The 18,687-nt window shown below is 43.1% G+C and overlaps 1 long non-coding RNA gene across 2 annotated transcripts; it reads right to left on the bottom strand.

The window, feature by feature from the left end:
* Window positions 1-6,084: 6,084 nt before the first annotated feature.
* On the bottom strand, window positions 6,085-8,266 carry LOC109778466 (uncharacterized). 2 transcript variants are annotated; one of them, XR_005769730.2, is made up of 4 exons: window positions 7,825-8,266; window positions 7,170-7,544; window positions 6,826-7,074; window positions 6,085-6,721 (listed from the first exon to the last, which is right to left on the bottom strand). It is a non-coding gene; the product is annotated as an uncharacterized lncRNA (long non-coding RNA). The 2 variants fall into 2 exon arrangements; XR_002236566.3 differs by having other exon boundaries at window positions 6,088-6,721; window positions 7,170-8,266.
* Between the last annotated feature and the right edge of the window lie 10,421 nt (window positions 8,267-18,687).

Below are 18,687 nucleotides of genomic sequence, written 5' to 3'. Positions count from 1 at the left end.
TTTTAGTAAAGCGTCCTTAGAGCGTATCCCCACGGACCGTCTCAACCATGTAGACACGCTTGCCAAGCGTGTCTTACATGGCATGACACGCTTTCTAGGGACGTTAAAAATCGTGTCTACATGTAGAGACGTTGTATTAGGCATGCTCATACTACGTCGCTACCCAAAGACACGTTTCTTTGGCCTCTTCAACTCGTCTCTAAATATACATAAGCATCTTTATACAAATGGAATATTTTACTTCAAATATTATTTGATTTATTTCGAATTTGTTTCATCATTTGAAATTCAATTACTGTCTCCACCAATAGACATGTTCCATTCTCGCCTCTTGTACTCTCTTCTCTAAATATACATAAGCATATTTATACAAAAGTAATATTTTACTTAATATATTATTCAATTTATCTCCAATTTATTTCATCATTTCAACTTCAATTATGGTATCATGCCATGGATGCACATGTTGATTGATCAAATAATATCATGATACAAAGGCATCATTCCACGTCACATATTGCATTTGCAAACATGAGCAACCTTAGTAACAACATCCAATGCATTAATTAGCTGGAACGATGTCTCCACTGAAATTACGTGGAGTTCACAACTGAACAATATCAAACATTCATATGAAACATGTGCTGGTGCAAATAAATAAGAAAATATCCTATAGACTGGAACTATGTTTCTCAATGAAGCTAAAATCATACATAATGCATAATATTTGTTCATTCAAACATAGATTCATCAATTGCTCCTCACTCCTCCAATGCACTCCCTTTTCAAATCCTGAACTACCCAGCTACTCCTAGCTCCTTTATGGCACTGCCTTTGCTACTCCTCACCGCCCTGAAAAAGAGGTGAACAAAGTTTACATAAACATATGTTTATAGAGAAGTGGAATATAAGAAATTCTTTGATGAAATTACAAGAAATGTATCATACCAATGCTTTGTAGTTGTGCTGGAGTGGTTGGCTTAACTATTTTTACCTTAAAATCACACAAATTCTTGATAAATGATATATCATACATGTGCAGATTGGAGTATACACAATGCTTGAATGGAAACATACTTACATGTGAGCGAGGCCAAGCAATAACAGAAGCAATAGCATCCCTTACTGTTTGGACTTTTCATATGGTCTAACTAGTTTCTCATCTCCTAGATATGTATAGCCACGAACAAGAACTACAGCGTATTATACTCCAACCATGTTTCCTCCAACCACATATGTTTTCTCTTAACGTCCTAACGTTCCTTTGCCCATGAGTTTGCCTTTGTTTCTCGAGTTCAGCGAAAACAACACGACTTCAGTTTATCCTATTTTTGAAATGGAACATTTGTTATTGATGAACCTAAGATTTCATTTTACACAAATAAGAATAATTTCACAAAGAATTAGACCAATTATGTATTATACAATCATTGTCGATTGGATATCTAGCATATACGTACCTGCTTAGTGACTTGGTGATGACCACTTGGCTTGGTTGCATTGGTATTTTCAGCATGAACGTTCTCTAATTTAATAGGAATACGCGTAAATAGAGACATATGATCAGCTATAATCAAGAATGATAATTTTGAAGATTCTGATACATGCACTAAGTAAGGAGCCTTATTCTGAAGAAGTTCAGTCATGGAAACTTACAAATTATCTTGATTTGGCTAGTGGATTCATGAGATCTTTCTAGTACTATATTATCAATCGCTGGAGGACCTTGCAGATTTTCTTCACCAAGCTGCACATGTTCTGGATCAATCATTGAAAGGTTCAAGTCCCAAAATCGTCTTGGTATCCTCGCCACTAATCTGCCAAAGTACAGAAACTACAAACCTCAACCAAAAGTTCAGTGCGGCATGGCAGGTACCAAGAGAAAATGCCTCAGTCTGCAGCAATTCACATCATTGCAATGACATTTTGTAACTCCCTCAGGCGAATTCACATTTGCCCCACTCAAATAAGTAGAAATATCATACATACTGTAACAGAAAAAAATTGGGAGTACAAAAAAGACTTAAGTTTTATTTTTCCCTTTTTACGGAATGGAGTAAGTTAAAGGCATACTGCTGCAATTTAGTGTCAAACGAAGTGGACAGAAAGAGGACAATAAGGTTATATAGCACAATAATAAAATGGAATCCTAAGCCACCTCTAGTAATTAACCAGTCATTTAGTAGCTAGTGTGCAACTAATTTGTACGTTTAACTGACTTCTTCTCACTGTTTATGGATTCAACGATGACATTTTCAAGGTTTGCTAATATAATTGATTAGAAGTGCTATATACTACTACTTGTGCATGTAACCTGTGATGGATTAGATGTGGCTGAGGTACTACATTCCTTTGGCAGATGGATAAGGAAAGCTTATAAGTGGCCCAGCTGCATAAAATTGGGCTCCCAATCGACAAGGCAATGCTACTAGTAGTACGAAAATAACAAGATGGACTCATCGTGTGCATGTATAATATACATACACAAATGATCTGACGATTATGTACTAACTAACTGAAGGCCAAAGTGGAGCAACACCATTATGTCCTTGAAATTGGTAGCAGTTGGGGCAGATTAGCAGTGCAAGTGGTGAAGCAAACTGGCTGCAAATACACAGGGATTTCCTTATCTGAGGAGCAACTTAAATACTCCCAAAGCAAAGTGAAAGAAGTCGGCTTAGAGGTAACTCGATAATTACTACAAATGGGAATTCATGTTGTTTGGTTGATTAAAATTTTCTTATATATATCACTCATAATTTTTATATGTTCAGTAATCTTAATGAGTGAGAATTTGAAGAATCGATTATCCCCAAGAATCGGAAATGATACCCCACATTTGTCTACATAGACTAAATAATCTTCTCCATTCATTATACATGCATATAACGGTTGGGATTAAATCTATCATAAGTCTGTCTGACACACATTTTTTAGCATAAAACATGCAAGCAGCAAATCAAATATCAAGCATGTAATGAGATTTAATTCTGCCTAAAAGTTAAGTTAATGCAAAGCAGCACAGGAACAATCTGATAGAAACAATCACCAGTTTAGTGATTTCACTAGTACTACACATTACAGAACTACAAAGACAACTGCTCACCCACACAGTTTGCAAAAAATGATTGGGATGGGACTCTTCCCAAATGGTTCTGCCAATATAGTTTTTGAATGTTTTTTGTTACTAGTAACTATGCGTGATGTGCAGATCAAAAAAAAACTGTGTGATGTGGCCTAATTAATGTGTGTTACTAGTTACTCTACTCCTACCATGGAGCAGAGCTCCTGCAGTTTGCACAACCGGACAGCAAAACCTTTACACCGATTAAGCCACAAGAAATTAAATTACGCCATGAGTTTCAGATCAAAGAATTTGAGTAATTTCTGGAACAAGACCTAAGAGCGCACATTACAGTGGTCAGGACCAATACAAACCTGGGCCACGGCAACCCTAGGCAGGATGGATGTACTTCCGTGCTTGCTCTGCTTAATCCACCTGTAGGTTGAATACGAAGTTGGTAGTTGCGGCAGACAATTCCTCCGACCTACCCGCCCAATCGCCGCCGTCGGCCTCGACGCACACGCCGACTGGTCTCTGTCCCCCAACCTCCACGGCCTCCAATCGCCCGCCCGCCCGCTGAGTCTCTGTCAATCCGCCCACCAGGCCAAACAACCGCCTTGCATGTATTGAGGGGATGCAGATCAGCGGCCAGCGGATTGGAGGGATCCCATTAGATGGGTTAGTAGGTTCAAGAAGAGGAGGAGTGGAGAGATGGCGGCGTGGCGGAGTATATTACGGGGATTTTTCTCTCAATAATAAGAGCGCTGGCGCGTTTTTTTTTTTTTTGTCTTTGGCGGCAATTGGAAAATAAGAGAGCCGAATGCCAAAATAATTACTCTTCCCAATGAAATGCATGAAACTTAGTATGTATCATTTGGAAAAGGCCTATTTATTTTTGTTCTGCACAAACCACCAGAAAAGGGCCAGTGGTCACTTGATCTATTATTATTTTTTGCATACATTGTGAAATGATTTTTCCTAAAATAAATATAATTCCATCGTATCATATTGTGCAATGGGATTTTTGTGCACAAGGGCATCTCCAAAACTGACTCCTAAACGGACATTGTATTTGTCTGCGGCGATATGGTAGTAGGTCATCCAACCGTGCCCGCATACATTTCATAGAGGATTTAAACAATTAGATGATATTCATGCAAATAAGATGAAATCCACTTAAAATTTGGACTTAATTTACATAAAACTGACAATATCTTGTCTGCTCAACTATAACCTAAAAAGACCTACACTAATTTGTAACGAACGATGACCTTGTATGCATGGCCTCCCTGCCAGGCTACATATCAGTCGTCGTCCGTGTCTTCGTCGTTGTTGGAGAAGCCCTTTCAGCAACGGAAGGGCGTGGAGTCGCGGCACCCCTGTCCACCCGTCGTCTGATGCTCGCGGAAGAGCCGCTCCGGTTTTTGCTTCCGCGGTGGTGAGCGACAGGTCGGGTGCCCAGGCCCCCGTGAGGTCGGGGTTCGTGCGGAACCAGGTCGGCGCCTTACCAGAGTTGGCGAACGCGAAGCAATGCGCCACGTTGCACCGCTCCCGCCTCCCTGGCTACGCTTTGCTCAGTCGATCTGGACGCCGCGATTGCGTTGGGGGAATGCGGCTCCACCTTCACACGGGAGAGAGGCAGCAACCCTGCCTAATGCTTCATGCGCGTGGTAGCGCGATGGCGATGGCGGACCCCCATTCACGTGTGCTTGTGGCGGCAAGGGCAACGCCGGACCACGACCCCAGAGGGACCGCTCCATCTGACAGACGTACTTAGTGTCCTGATGCAATGCGGTGTGCACGGGAGCCCCGCTAAAATAGGAGCGACCAGACTCGGAGAAGGGACAGGAAGCCGGCTTCAATGTGGCGCAGTGACCTGAGTAGGCTTCTCGGTCGGCCGCCTCAGCATTGAAGCAGCGCTGCTCGCTCGTCTGGTCACGTCGCTATTGAGTGGTGCTAGCAGGCATGAATGCACCAGAACCACTTCGTGCATAGAGTTTTTTTGGGCAATGATGGTTTTGGGTGGGGCTTGGGTGGTAGATGCGTAGGTGGTCCCGTGGTAGTGGTCCAGACGCCGGCAAATCCCCTGGTTTGCAACCGGTTTGCGGGAAAACATACAACTAGACCAATGTAAGGACCGATGGGGTACTGCGTTGGATGGCAAAATGTAGCCGGACCGCTCGCTCTAGACGGTTGTGGGCGATATAGGGTTCCGCATTGGAGATGCCCTAATATGTTCAATGGGGTGGGTTTTGATCATGTTGCCAAGGAGGTGGAGCAGGGCGACACAAAGAGCTAGCTGAAATTGGAATCAAGACGCTCCGTTGCCCTCGACGCACACACGGACATGCCTCCATACCTAAACTTCGTGACCATCCAATCGCCCTCCTTCCGCTAAGTCTACAACATTCCGCCACCAAACCAATTGATTGCTGCTCCAGATGGATGGAGTGGACGGATAGACCTTACTCAATGCCACATGTAAAACAAAAAAGCTAAGGGAAAATGGAACGTACTCAACCTTGGGAAGAATGGGGCGGGTCCACACTCCTCTTGTCACTGACAAGTGACAAGTCCTTAGACGCGACAGAGGTGGGGTACCGTGGTGGCATGTGTATCAAACATTGTGTGGGCTAGGTCTATGAGAAGGGGAGGGCAATCATCTTTCACAACTCTTGAAACATTGAGAGCAAAAATTCCACATTTCAATCCTGAACTGACATGTCGGTATGATTTACAACCCTCATCTTACAAACCGGGCGCATTACACCCTCAACTTGGCACATAGTTCAATTTTTTGGCCAAATAGGTGCTGAATTGGTTTTTCAATTTTAATTTTTAATCGGTTTGGCAAAACGTTCAAAAAATTCCTAGAATACTGATCATCATATGGTTGTCCTTGTGTAAAAATTTCATAATTTTCTGGATACTTTGTTTTTCGGTTCCAATTTTTGGCCAATTTTTGGCTGAAAATGAACAATGGACGATTCAGATTCTCCCACATGGTGACTCCAAATTTGATGAAAATTTCCCAGAACACTAGTCATCATATGGTTATCTTTGTGTCAAAGTTTCATCAAATTCTGGGCACATTTATTTCGGTTCAAAATTTGGCAGCACGATCATCAACAAAGAACATATCTTTGGTTATGTGCATGTCAATCACCACTGATTTTCCTTTTGAGTGTATCTTAAGTCCGAATGCTATGTACAACAGGCGAGAAACAATATGTGCAATGATACACACAACACAAAAATGAACAGAAGGAAACTTAGTGCTGAACACATAAGACGTTGTAGGCATGCTTGGACTAAGCCATATTTTCCAGCAAGACAATGACCACGGGAGCATGAACCATACTCAAGAATTCAAGATAAGTTGAGCTACCAACATCTCAAACGATCATGCCTGAAGACTCGAGCATCTACGACTGATTTGAAGTACCGAGACATAAATGCCCTGAATATTAATTTGTACTCCTTTGGTGAGATTACTGTTGGAGATAGATTCTTGGAAACAACAAGCGATGTCTTTACCCACGACTCCAGTTGCTTGTCCCAGATATATTGCCTCAAGTAATCTATTATTCAGAATAAAAGTTCATTCTTCTGTCTGTCCACTCCAATCAATATGGAGTAATCCATGACATTCATGTTCTGGAAACACAAGAGATGCAACTTGTAAGCTAACATAATAAGCATACGCCCAAATGCATATGAACTCGATGAAAACAATTTGTAGCAATAGGCAGCATACTTACACATAGAAAGGATGTCTCGTTCCATGAAATTTTTGGTTAGTCCTTTAATGTAGATAGGCATGGTAAGCATATCTTCAATAAAATTTTGATCCAACAGTACACTCTCGGGATTTGTTGAATAAGCAACATATCGTGAGAAAAGAGCACTCTTCAGATCATATCTTTGCAGTATGTTACAACCAAATAAAAGATTCTCCATAATAATGAAAAACTAGTCCTTGCCTCCTTACCATTCCTAATTCCCTTGACCTGCAATAGTAGTTAGAGAGAATTAGAACATAAACATTAGATAGCGCGAGCATTAATAGTATAGAGCTTTGCAAAAAATAAAAAAGTTCCTGGACCTGATATGTTCCTAGAATTTTTGAAGTAGGGTTACTTGGTGATTCCTCACTAGTCACCAAACACTTTAATTGGTGATTTCTCAGTAAGCCGATCCTTCTCTGAAATTATGCCACTAAAACAATTGTCAAAATCCTCAGAAGAATTTATAGTTGCTTCCAGTCTTACCTTCCAGTCTTTCCACTCCAATATTCAAGACGGATAGTGTGTCCCCGTTGGTCAGAAGAAGAATCAACGGGAGAGGAAATAGGCTTACCTCAAAGGCATAGCTTAGTTCAGTTCATTCTAACATATGGTCTGTTTCAAAAATATGGTCAAAACTACCTTTGGCAGACTTCATTAAGAATATATCATCAGTATATAGCATGGTCATGAACCTGTCGTGAGTATACATGCCAGTTAACACATCTACCAGTAAGAACCATTAGTATCAGATGCAAACCCAACAAATCCAAACATGAACATCGACATCGACTATAGGTTGTCTTAATTTTAGATGTGAACATCCAAACATGGTGATTTCTGAAATTAAACAAGGGAATCGATTGCTGAAATTAAACATGAACACGAACATCCAAACATGGTGATTGCTGAAATTAAACAAGGGAATCCAAACATGGTGATTGCTGAAATTAAACAAGGGAATCGATTGATTACCACTGATTCGGCTATGTGTCGGCGGAGAAGCTACCAGCGATGTTGCAACTAAAGTACAGCGTTGCTGACGGTTCCGCCCCTAACACCTTCTCCTTGCCCTGGTCCAATGGGGTACGAGAGGTTGTCAACTCGTATGATTAAGCCGGAACGTAGTGTGGCAAGGGGGCGGTGTGGGGCAATAGATGGAAGACTCGCTGCAGTGGAGATCTAGGCGGCGCACGGATGCAGGAGGAGGCAGCCCCGGCGGCATAGTGGGCGGAAATGGCAGCCCGCCATGGTGGATATTGGCAGGGGGTGGGACTAGGCGTCACACGGGTGCAGGAGAAGCCCACCCGCCGCCGTGCAGATTGGCAGGGGTGCAGGAGGAGCCAGCCCGGCGGTGCCATGGCTGGCAGCGAAAGGTCGTGGCGGCGGGATAGGGTGAAGGAGGGAGCGCGTTGAGGTTCTGTTCCATTCGTGGGCGGAGATGGGCCAGGTAATTTCCATTTGTTTTCCCATTTTTGTTTGATTTTATTATTTCATTGTTAAACTCTTATATGTATGGTAAAACGCCTCAAAAAACGTCTCTACCTATTTACATGTGTAGAAAATAATAAATGTGATATAACAAAAAATTAAGATATGTGACGTTCTATACATCGTCCCAAGAAGCGTGTCTACATACTAAATGCTTCCTAGTATAAGGACGAATATAAAAGCGTCTTAGAAAAAGCGTACCTACTGACCTATTTTGTTGTAGTAATCTCTCGTTAGAGATGTTTGTCTACTGTTGTTGCCACTGTTTAGCAATCCAAGTCTGTTTATCTCAAATGCAACTCTGTTTAGTGCAACTGTCGATCTCTGAATGTATGCAGTTTACTGTTAAGTTTCGACACTTTCAGTTTCGGCAGAAGACAACTACCAGTTCAGTGATAGGATTATTTTGTTAGCAAATAACCTCGAGTGTTGGATCATACCCTAGCTCGTCAGATGACAGTAAGCAGTACTTGAGCAGCACAAGGGATATACATCAAGTTCATCTCTTCTCTCTCGCACTTGCCAAACTTTTGTCCTCGAGTTCGTCAGTTCTGCTAGAAACCTAGTTCGCGGGCCCAAAGAGAATCAAGCTGCAATAGGCCCACAAAGGATAAATGAGGCACAGAAACAAGCGATGTTTCTTTTTTTTTTTAGGAACGATTGCTTTGTCCTTTTTTGTTTCTAATTGCTTTTTTCATTAATTTGATTGCCCAATCGCTTCTATCTCATTGAGGATTTTTTTTTGCTTTCCTTTATGGGTCCCTTCATTTTTAGAATTAAAGTATTTGCAAACCGCAGTATTATTATGCCTAGCGAACCAATACTTCATGATTGGAAAAAGAGGTCCAACCCTCTTTTTTATATACTTCAAACATAGTGTAGTTTTCCACATATTAAAGTATATAAAACTACACTTTTGACTAAAGCCAAACATCTCAAAGTATTTGATACTTCAATATTTCTGAAAACCAAAGTATTCTTGGAATACCTAAAAAATACAGAGCTCTCAAACCAAAGCCGTGTACAAATGTACAATATGTTCTTATTTTTAGAAGGCATCTATGAACACATCATTTTTAGTTAGTTTGGTTAATTTTCCCCACGCCAATTAGCCGTGTCTAAACTTGGGACAAACAAAATACAAACATAACAAAGCATTAATATAACACACATAAATTAACTTAGATAGGGTTGCTAGGGCAACAAACATAACAAAGCATTAATATAACACACATAAATTAACTTAGATAGGGTTGCTAGGGCAACATAAGTTCTTACATAGCTAGGTCAGGCAACACACACACCAAACTCACACTACATAGTAGATAGGGATAGGGTAGCTAGGGCAACACCGCCATGTCTTCACCGTCGTCTTCACCTTAACCGCCGGCTTCACCGTCTTCTTCGCCGTCGGCTTCAGTACTCCTCCTCCTCAAGGCCGTTGTCGCCGAGGTAGTACGGGAGGCTGTGCATGCGGTTGCGAGCGGGGAAGACGCTCTCGAAGTCCGTGAAGATGTTATAGGTGGTGAATGCGATGAACTCGCACCCACACCAATACACCTTGCCGAGCAGGTAGTAGGCATCGAACCTGTTGGTGAAGTGGATGACGAGCCCTACCACTGGAGCGTTGGCGTGGGGACGCTGCTCCACGAGGTTGAACATGGGCGGCGAGCCCGACGGGAGGTGGTGGAAGCCCGCACGGAGGAACCCCCGTGCAAGCTCAGTGCTACCCCTCCAGCGTGAGATCGCCCACACGCGGAGCGATGCCTCGACGACGACGTTGGCGGGGTACCGCCGTTCCGGCACGGTGGGTGGCGCTTGGAACGTCGGCCCGTTGTACTGCATCTTGAACACTTCGCTGAGTAGAACGGCTTTGGCTTTTGGGGGAAGAAGAGAAGTGGGAGGCGCAGATGGATCTGTAGAAGAAGAGGCAATGAAGGGCAGTTTAAATAGCCCGGAGAGACGAAGTGGGTACACGCGCAAACGGCGTAGATCGTGACTCAGTGCGTGCGTGAACCGATGCGATCATCAATGTGTGAACGTGAATCCATGCGAACGTGCTTTGCGTGCTCTGCGTTGGCGGCTGCCTGCCTCCCCCTTCTGCGTGCTCTGCGTTGGCGGCTGCCTGCCTCCCACAACTGAATCGAGTGGCACTCGTGCGGCGTGAACCGATGCCTCGACATAGACGCGAGCGTGCGTGTAGCCTGCCCCTTCTGCCACCGGCACGTATGCCTGCGACGCGTGAAACGACGCTGCGGAGCGACTGAATCCACCGGCAACCGTGCGGCAAGGATCGATGCGTGCGTGTTGGCGTGCATGCATGCGTTTAGGTCTAGGTCACTAGATGCGTGCGTGGCGGTGTTCGCATGCATAGCAGGCTAAATCGATGCCAAAGCCGGGCATGCATAGCAGGCTGCATCCATCGATAGCAGGCTTTTTTAATTTATTCCCAACAAACTAACGGGCCCGTCCTATGAACACAAACACGGCCCAACCAGCGAAGCCACAACCACAGTCAACACAGTCCAACGTGGCCCCACAAGTCAGTTAACGGCCAAGACGGCAAACGTCTGTTATGAACATTTGTGAGAGTTTCAGCTAAGGGAGTGGGGAAAAGTGAGCAAAAGTTTGAAGCGTGGGGAAAACTGAGCACAACTAAGGAATTGGGGGCACAGATGGAATAAGCCCATATTAAAAATACTGGAAGAAGAATCCACGTCAGGGGGGCCTCCACCTGTCCACGAGGGTGGGGGCGCGCCCCCTGCCTCGTGGGCCCCCTGACGCTCCACCGACCTCAACTCCAACTCCATATATTCGTGTTCGGGGAGAAAAAGATCAGAGAGAAGGATTCATCGCGTTTTACGATACGGAGCCGCCGCCAAGCCCTAAAACCTCTCAGGAGGGCTGATCTGGAGTCCGTTCGGGGCTCCGGAGAGGGGAATCCATCGCCGTCGTCATCATCAACCATCCTCCATCACCAATTTCATGATGCTCACCACCGTGCGTGAGTAATTCCATCGTAGGCTTGCTGGACAGTGATGGGGTGGATGAGATTTATCATGTAATCGAGTTAGTTTTGTTAGGGTTTGATCCCTAGTATCCACTATGTTCTGAGATTGATGTTGCTATGACTTTGCTATGCTTAAGGCTTGTCACTAGGGCCCGAGTGCCATGATTTCAGATCTGAACCTATTATGTTTTCATGAATATATGTGAGTTCTTGATCCTATCTTGCAAGTCTATAGTCACCTACTATGTGTTATGATCTGGCAACCCCGAAGTGACAATAATCGGGACCACTCCCGGTGATGACCATAGTTTGAGGATTTCATGTATTCACTATGTGTTAATGCTTTGGTCCGGTACTCTATTAAAAGGATGCCTTAATATCCCTTAGTTTCCATTAGGACCCCGCTGCCACGGGAGGGTACGACAAAAGATGTCATGCAAGTTCTTTTCCATAAGCACGTATGACTATATTCGGAATACATGCCTACATTACATTGATGAATTGGAGCTAGTTCTGTGTCACCCTATGTTATGACTGTTACATGATGAACTGCATCCGGCATAATTCTCCATCACCGATCCAATGCCTACGAGCTTTTCACATATTGTTCTTCGCTTATTTACTTTTCCGTTGCTACTGTTACAATCACTAGAAAACCCAAAAATATTACTTTTGCTATCGTTACTATTACTTCCATACTACTTTGCTACTAAATACTTTGCTGCAGATATTAAGTTATCCAGGTGTGGTTGAATTGACAACTCAACTGCTAATACTTGAGAATATTCTTTGGCTCCCCTTGTGTCGAATCAATAAATTTGGGTTGAATACTCTACCCTCGAAAACTATTGCGATCCCCTATACTTGTGGGTTATCACGCTACTGCTAAACGGGGCCAACCGTGTGGACAATTTCAAAATTAGCAGCAGCGACGTGAGTAAAAAGCGCGCTACTACTATTGCATTAGCAGCAGCAGCGCGTCGTGACACCGCACTGCTGCTAAACTTAGGTTGTTGGGTACTGTCCGTCGATTTTTGTAGCAGCGTGGTTTAGCCCTCACGCGCTATTGCTAAATTTGCATCAGTAGCGTGTTTACCTTAACCGCGCTACTGCTAATTAGCAGTAGCGCCTCTTTTTGTGCCGCGCTGCTGCTAAGATTCGGTGTATAAGGTTTTCCCTAGTAGTGCATGGGCAAGATGACTAAAACTCCGTTCTCCGGAACAATGGAGCGAGCTACTAACTTATTGGAAATAATACATACCGATGTATGCGGTCATATGAGTGTTAAGGCTCGCGGCGGGTATCATTATTTTCTGACCTTCACAGATGATTTGAGCAGATATGGGTATATCTACTTAATGAAACACAAATCTGAAACAGTTGAAAAGTTCAAAGAATTTCAGAGTGAAGTGGAGGATCATCGTAACAAGAAAGTACAGTTTCTACGATCTGATCGTGGAGGCAAATATTTGAGTTACGAGTTTGGCCTTCATTTAAAACAATGTGGAATAGTTTCACAACTCACGCCACGTGGAACACCATGGCGTAATGGTGTGTCCGAACGTCGTAATCATACCTTATTAGATATGGTGCGATTTATGATGTCTCTTACCGATTTACCACTATCGTTTTGGGGTTATGCATTAGAGACAACTGCTTTCACGTTAAATAGGGCACCATCTAAATCCGTTGAGATGACACCATATGAACTGTGGTTTGGCAAGAAACCTAAGCTGTTGTTTCTTAAAGTTTGGGGTTGCGATACTTATGCGAAAAAGTTTCAACCTGATAAACTCGTACCCAAATCGGAGAAATGCGTCTTCATAGGATACCCAAAAGAAACTGTTGGGTACACCTTCTATCACAGATCCGAAGGCAAGATCTTTGTTGCTAAGAATGGATCCTTTCTAGAGAAGGAGTTTCTCTCGAAAGAAGTGAGTGGGAGGAAAATAGAACTTGATGAGGTAATTGTACCTTCTCCCGAATTGGAAAGTAGTTCATCACAGAAATCAGTTCCAGTGATTCCTACACCAATTAGTGAGGAAGCTAATGATGATGATCATGAAACTTTAGATCAAGTTACTACCGAACCTCGTAGGTCAACCAGAGTACGGTCCGCACCAGAGTGGTACAGTAATCCTGTTCTGGAAGTCATGTTACTAGACCATGACGAACCTACAAACTACGAGGAAGCGATGATGAGCCCAGATTCCGCGAAATGGCTTGAGGCCATGAAATCTGAGATGGGATCCATGTATGAGAACAAAATGTGGACTTTGGTTGACTTGCCCAATGATCGGCAAGCCATAGAGAATAAAATGGATTTTCAAGAGGAAGATGGACGCTGATAGTAGTGTTACTATCTACAAAGCTCGAATTGTCGTAAAAAGTTTTCGACAAGTTCAAGGTGTTGACTATGATGAGATTTTCTCACTCGTAACGATGTTTAAGTCTGTTCGAATCATGTTAGCAATTGCCACATTTGATGAAATCTGGCAAATGGATGTCAAAACTGCATTCCTTAATGGATTTCTTAAAGAAGAGTTGTATATGACACAACAAGAAGGTTTTGTCAATCCTAAAGGTGCTAACAAAGTGTGCAAGCTCCAGCGATCCATCTATGGACTGGTGCAAGCATCTCGGAGTTGGAATATACGCTTTGATGAGTTGATCAAAGCATATAGATTTATACAGACTTGCGGTGAAGCCTGTATTTACAAGAAAGTGAGTGGGAGCACTACAGTTTTCTGATAAGTATATGTGAAAGACATATTGTTGATCGAAAATGATGTAGAATTTTCTGAAAAGCATAAAGGAGTGTTTGAAAAGAGTTTTTCAAAGAAAGACCTCGGTAAAGCTACTTACATATTGAACATCAAGATCTATAGAGATAGATCAAAACGCTTGATAAGTTTTTTTTTCAATGAGTACATACCTTGACAAGATTTTGAAGTAGTTCAAAATGGAACAGTCAAAGAAGGAGTTCTTGCCTGTATTGCAAGGTGTGAAGTTGAGTAAAACTCAAAGCCCGACCACGACAGAAGATAGAGAGAGAATGAAAGACATTCCCTATGCCTCAACCATAGGTTCTATAAAGTATGCCATGCTATGTACTAGACCTATTGTATACCCTACCCTGAGTTTGGCAAGGGAGTACAATAGTGATCTAGGAGTAGATCACTGGACAGCGGTCAAAATTATCCTTAGAGAACTAAGGAAATATTTCTCGGTTATGGAGGTCATAAAGAGTTCGCCGTAAAGAGTTACATCGATGCAAGCTTTGACACCGATCTGGATGACTCTGAGTCTCGATCTAGATACATATTGAAAGTGGAAGCAATTAGCTAGAGTAGCTCCGTGCAGAGCATTGTAGACATAGAAATTTGCAAAATACATACAGATCTGAATGTTGCAGACCCGTAGACTAAAATTTATTTCACAAGCAAAACATGATCACACCTTAGTGCTCTTGGGTGTTAATCACATGGCGATGTGAACTAGATTATTGACTCTAGTAAACCCTTTGAGTGTTGGTCACATGGCGATGTGAACTATGGGTGTTAATCACATGAGGATGTGAACTATTGGTGTTAAATCACATGGCGATGTGAACTAGATTATTAACTCTAGTGCAAGTGGGAGACTAAAGGAAATATGCCCTAGAGGGAATAATAAAGTTGTTATTTATATTTCCTTATACCATGATGAATGTTTATTATTCATGCTAGAATTGTATTAACCGGAAACTTAGTACATTTGTGAATACATAGACAAACAGAGTGTCACTAGTATGCCTCTACTTTGACTAGCTCGTTAATCAAAGATGGTTAAGTTTCCTAGCCATAGACATGTGTTGTCATTTGATGAACGGGATCACATCATTATTGAATGATGTGATTGACTTAACCCATCCGTTAGCTTAGCACTTTGATCGTTTAGTTTATTGCTATTGCTTTCTTCATAACTTATACATGTTCCTATGACTATGAGATTATGCAACTACCGAATACCAGAGGAACACTTAGTGTGCTATCAAACGTCACAACCTAACTGGGTGATTATAAAGATGCTCTACAGGTGTCTCCGATGGTGTTTGTTGGGTTGGCATAGATCGAGATTAGGATTTGTCACTCCGTGTTATGGAGAGGTATCTCTGGGCCCTCTCGGTAATGCACATCACTATAAGCCTTGCAAGCAATGTGACTAATGAGTTAGTTGCGGGATGATGCATTACAATACGAGTAAAGAGACTTGCCGATAACGAGATTGAACTAGGTATTGAGATACCGACGATCGAATCTCGGGCAAGTAACATACTGATGACAAAGGGAACAACGTATGTTGTTATGTGGTTTGACCGATAAAGATCTTCGTAGAATATGTAGGAACCAATATGAGCATCCAGGTTTCGCTATTGGTTATTGACCGGAGAGGTGTCTCGGTCATGTCTACATAGTTCTCGAACCCGTAGGGTCCGCAGGCTTAACGATCGATGACGATTGGTATTATGAGTTTATGTGATTTGATGTACGGAAGGTTGTTCGGAGTCCCAGATGAGATCACGGACATGACGAGGAGTCTCGAAATGGTCGAGACATAAAGATTGATATATTGGAAGGCTATGTTTGGACACCGGAAAGGTTCCGAGTGGTTCGGGCATTTTTCCGGAGTACCGGGAGGTTACCGGAACCCCCCGGGGAGTTAATGGGCCTTAATGGGCCATGGTGGAAGAGAGGAGGAGGCGGCCAAGGTGGGGGCGCGCCCCCCCAAGCCCAATCCGAATTGGGTGGGGGGGCGGCCCCCCTTTCCTTCTCTCCCTCTCTCTCTCTTCCTTCTTCTCCTACTCCAACTAGGGAAGGGGGGAAACCTACTCTTACTGGGAGTAGGACTCCCCCCTTGGGCGCGCCATAGAGAGGGCTGGCCCTCCCCTCCTCCACTCCTTTATATACGGGGGGGGGGGGGCAACCCATAGACACACAAGTTGATTGTTTAGCCATGTGTGGTGCCCCCCTCCACAGATTTCCACCTCGGTCATATCGTTGTAGTGCTTAGGAGAAGCCCTGCGTCGGTAACTTCATCAACACCGTCATCACGCCGTCATGCTGATGAAACTCTCCCTCGACCTCAGCTGGATCTAGAGTTCGTGAGACATCACCGAGTTGAACGTGTGCAGATCGCGGAGGTGCCGTACCTTCGGTGCTAGGATCGTGACGACGTACGACTACATCAACCGCGTTGTCATAACGCTTCCGCTTTCGGTCTACGAGGGTACGTAGACAACACTCTCCCCTCCCGTTGCTATGCATCACCTAGATAGATCTTGCCTGATCGTAGGAAATTTTTTGAGTTACTGTGTTCCCCAACAGTATGAGAGGTGGTTTTGTTTCTCCCGTTACAATGCACGAGCATGTTTGCTAGTAAGACAGAAAAGAAGAGAAAAATGGTAGAAACGGGGACTGAACCCCGGTCTCCCATGTGGGGGACTGAGGACTTGGCCAACATGATGCTAGTGTCCTTGTGAAATGGTATGAGGGTAGCACGGTATAAGAACCGTAACTGAGGGCGACTTTAAGGAGAAAACAATCTTTTTTTCACTTATGGGTGGCATAGTGTGTAATTTATTGCATCTTCAGGGGTAATTTTTTATGACGAACGGGTAGAAGCACTAATGACTTTATTAGTAGGTACTAGCAAAAGAGTCTGTGCGTTGCAAAGGGAGGGAAAAATAACAGATGCCCCTAACCAATAACCGTGACTCAAGACCCCCAATAGGTCCATGTTATTTATTCGAACATGGCATCCCAGCTGTATTGCCGCTTATCCTCCTCCCACCCTCACCAACGATGGCCTGAGTGCTCACACAATCACAATGCGTTTGAATGTGGTCAATCATAAGGCGTCTCTCTCCGCATAAGATGAGAAATCTGCTTTCCTTTTTCCCGTGCGAGATTTTGCGGACGCGTCCATTCATTGTTACAGATGATTTCTTTTGTATCTAATCTAATTTTACTAAGGTGCTCATTTTCAATCTGGACCTACACTGATACAAAAGAGAGGCGGATCGTGCACTATTGATTAAGGAAGCACCCTAAATAATATTTTTTTAATGGTTAACGGGTAAAATAACATTATATTTAGATTCTACAATTTTTTAATCAAATTTCATATATAATATGTTAAACCGGAGTGACGGTTCAAAAGATATCACTATTTTAAAAGCATATAATATGTACTTTGGGTTAATTAGGGTGCTTTCCGTAATTAGCGAACAGTTTTCCAGGAGTCACTTAAACCCAGACTGCGGGTTGATTTGAGGAAACTGCATGGGGTTTTCTGCAAACAGTGAAACATTATCTCTGTAATCACTTAAACCGGGACTGCGGGTTGATTTTAAGAGAGAGCCGGGGGGTTCTGTGAAAAGACGCGGCGGTGGACGAGCGAACCGTTTCGTACTTTATTAGTATGTATAGATATAGATTACTCCTAAAAGGGGGTTGGTAGTCTCGTCTCACATCCCATCACTCTTATGTTTCGCCCGTAAGCATCTTACAGATGACCTTTTGCTCAAGCGTAGCCAATTTGGACTGACCCATTCGATGTGTGCATTAACTGAATCAAATCAACACTTTCCCAAAACAAGGTCATGCATTAACTCATCCAAACCAAATTCTAAGAAAATTCCAACTAAATCCGAACTTTTCTTGCCTTTCACTACTCGTACCCAAATCAAATCAAATCTTACCAAAACATCACCTATAATCAAAACATCAACTCGATGAAACAAGTTTGACGCCTCGCAAGTTAGTTGGCAAAGAATTAATTTCAAAAATATATATAAATATTGGTCTTGTTTTAAAGATCTTGCCAAAAAAACATTTGTGTAAACAGAAAGTAAATTATATTTTTTAACATATTAGGCATCTATTTGCTTGAACGAAACTATCTGACTTTAGAAAAATCACATGTTAGGGGATATAGAAAACACGATAGATGATATCAATGGGCCCACGGAACAAGAATTAGAAAAAAATGCATGCATGCACGCTCCGTGCATGGTAGAAAATCCTCTCCCTATAATAAATAGAGAGAACAAGAACAGATAAGAAGTGATGGTGTCCTGGACTAGGGGTGCTAGCCACGCCGGCTCCTAGCCATGTGGGCCGGGCTAAGGACCCCATGAAGATAAACTAGTGGGCCTCATTTATTGGGTCCAACAGAGTCAAGATGGAAGATTCCGAAGACTTGGCGTGTACTCCAAAGATTTAGGGCGTTGATATCTGCCGTATGTTCGGCCTAGGAACTTCCCAGACCGAACGAAAGTTCGGTACGAGGGGACC

Source organism: Aegilops tauschii, chromosome 2 (genome assembly GCF_002575655.3).
Source record: "Aegilops tauschii subsp. strangulata cultivar AL8/78 chromosome 2, Aet v6.0, whole genome shotgun sequence".
Taxonomy (NCBI): domain Eukaryota; kingdom Viridiplantae; phylum Streptophyta; class Magnoliopsida; order Poales; family Poaceae; genus Aegilops; species Aegilops tauschii.
The sequence above is the reverse complement of the archived record's forward strand: the minus strand, read 5'-3'. Positions and strand labels throughout refer to the sequence as shown.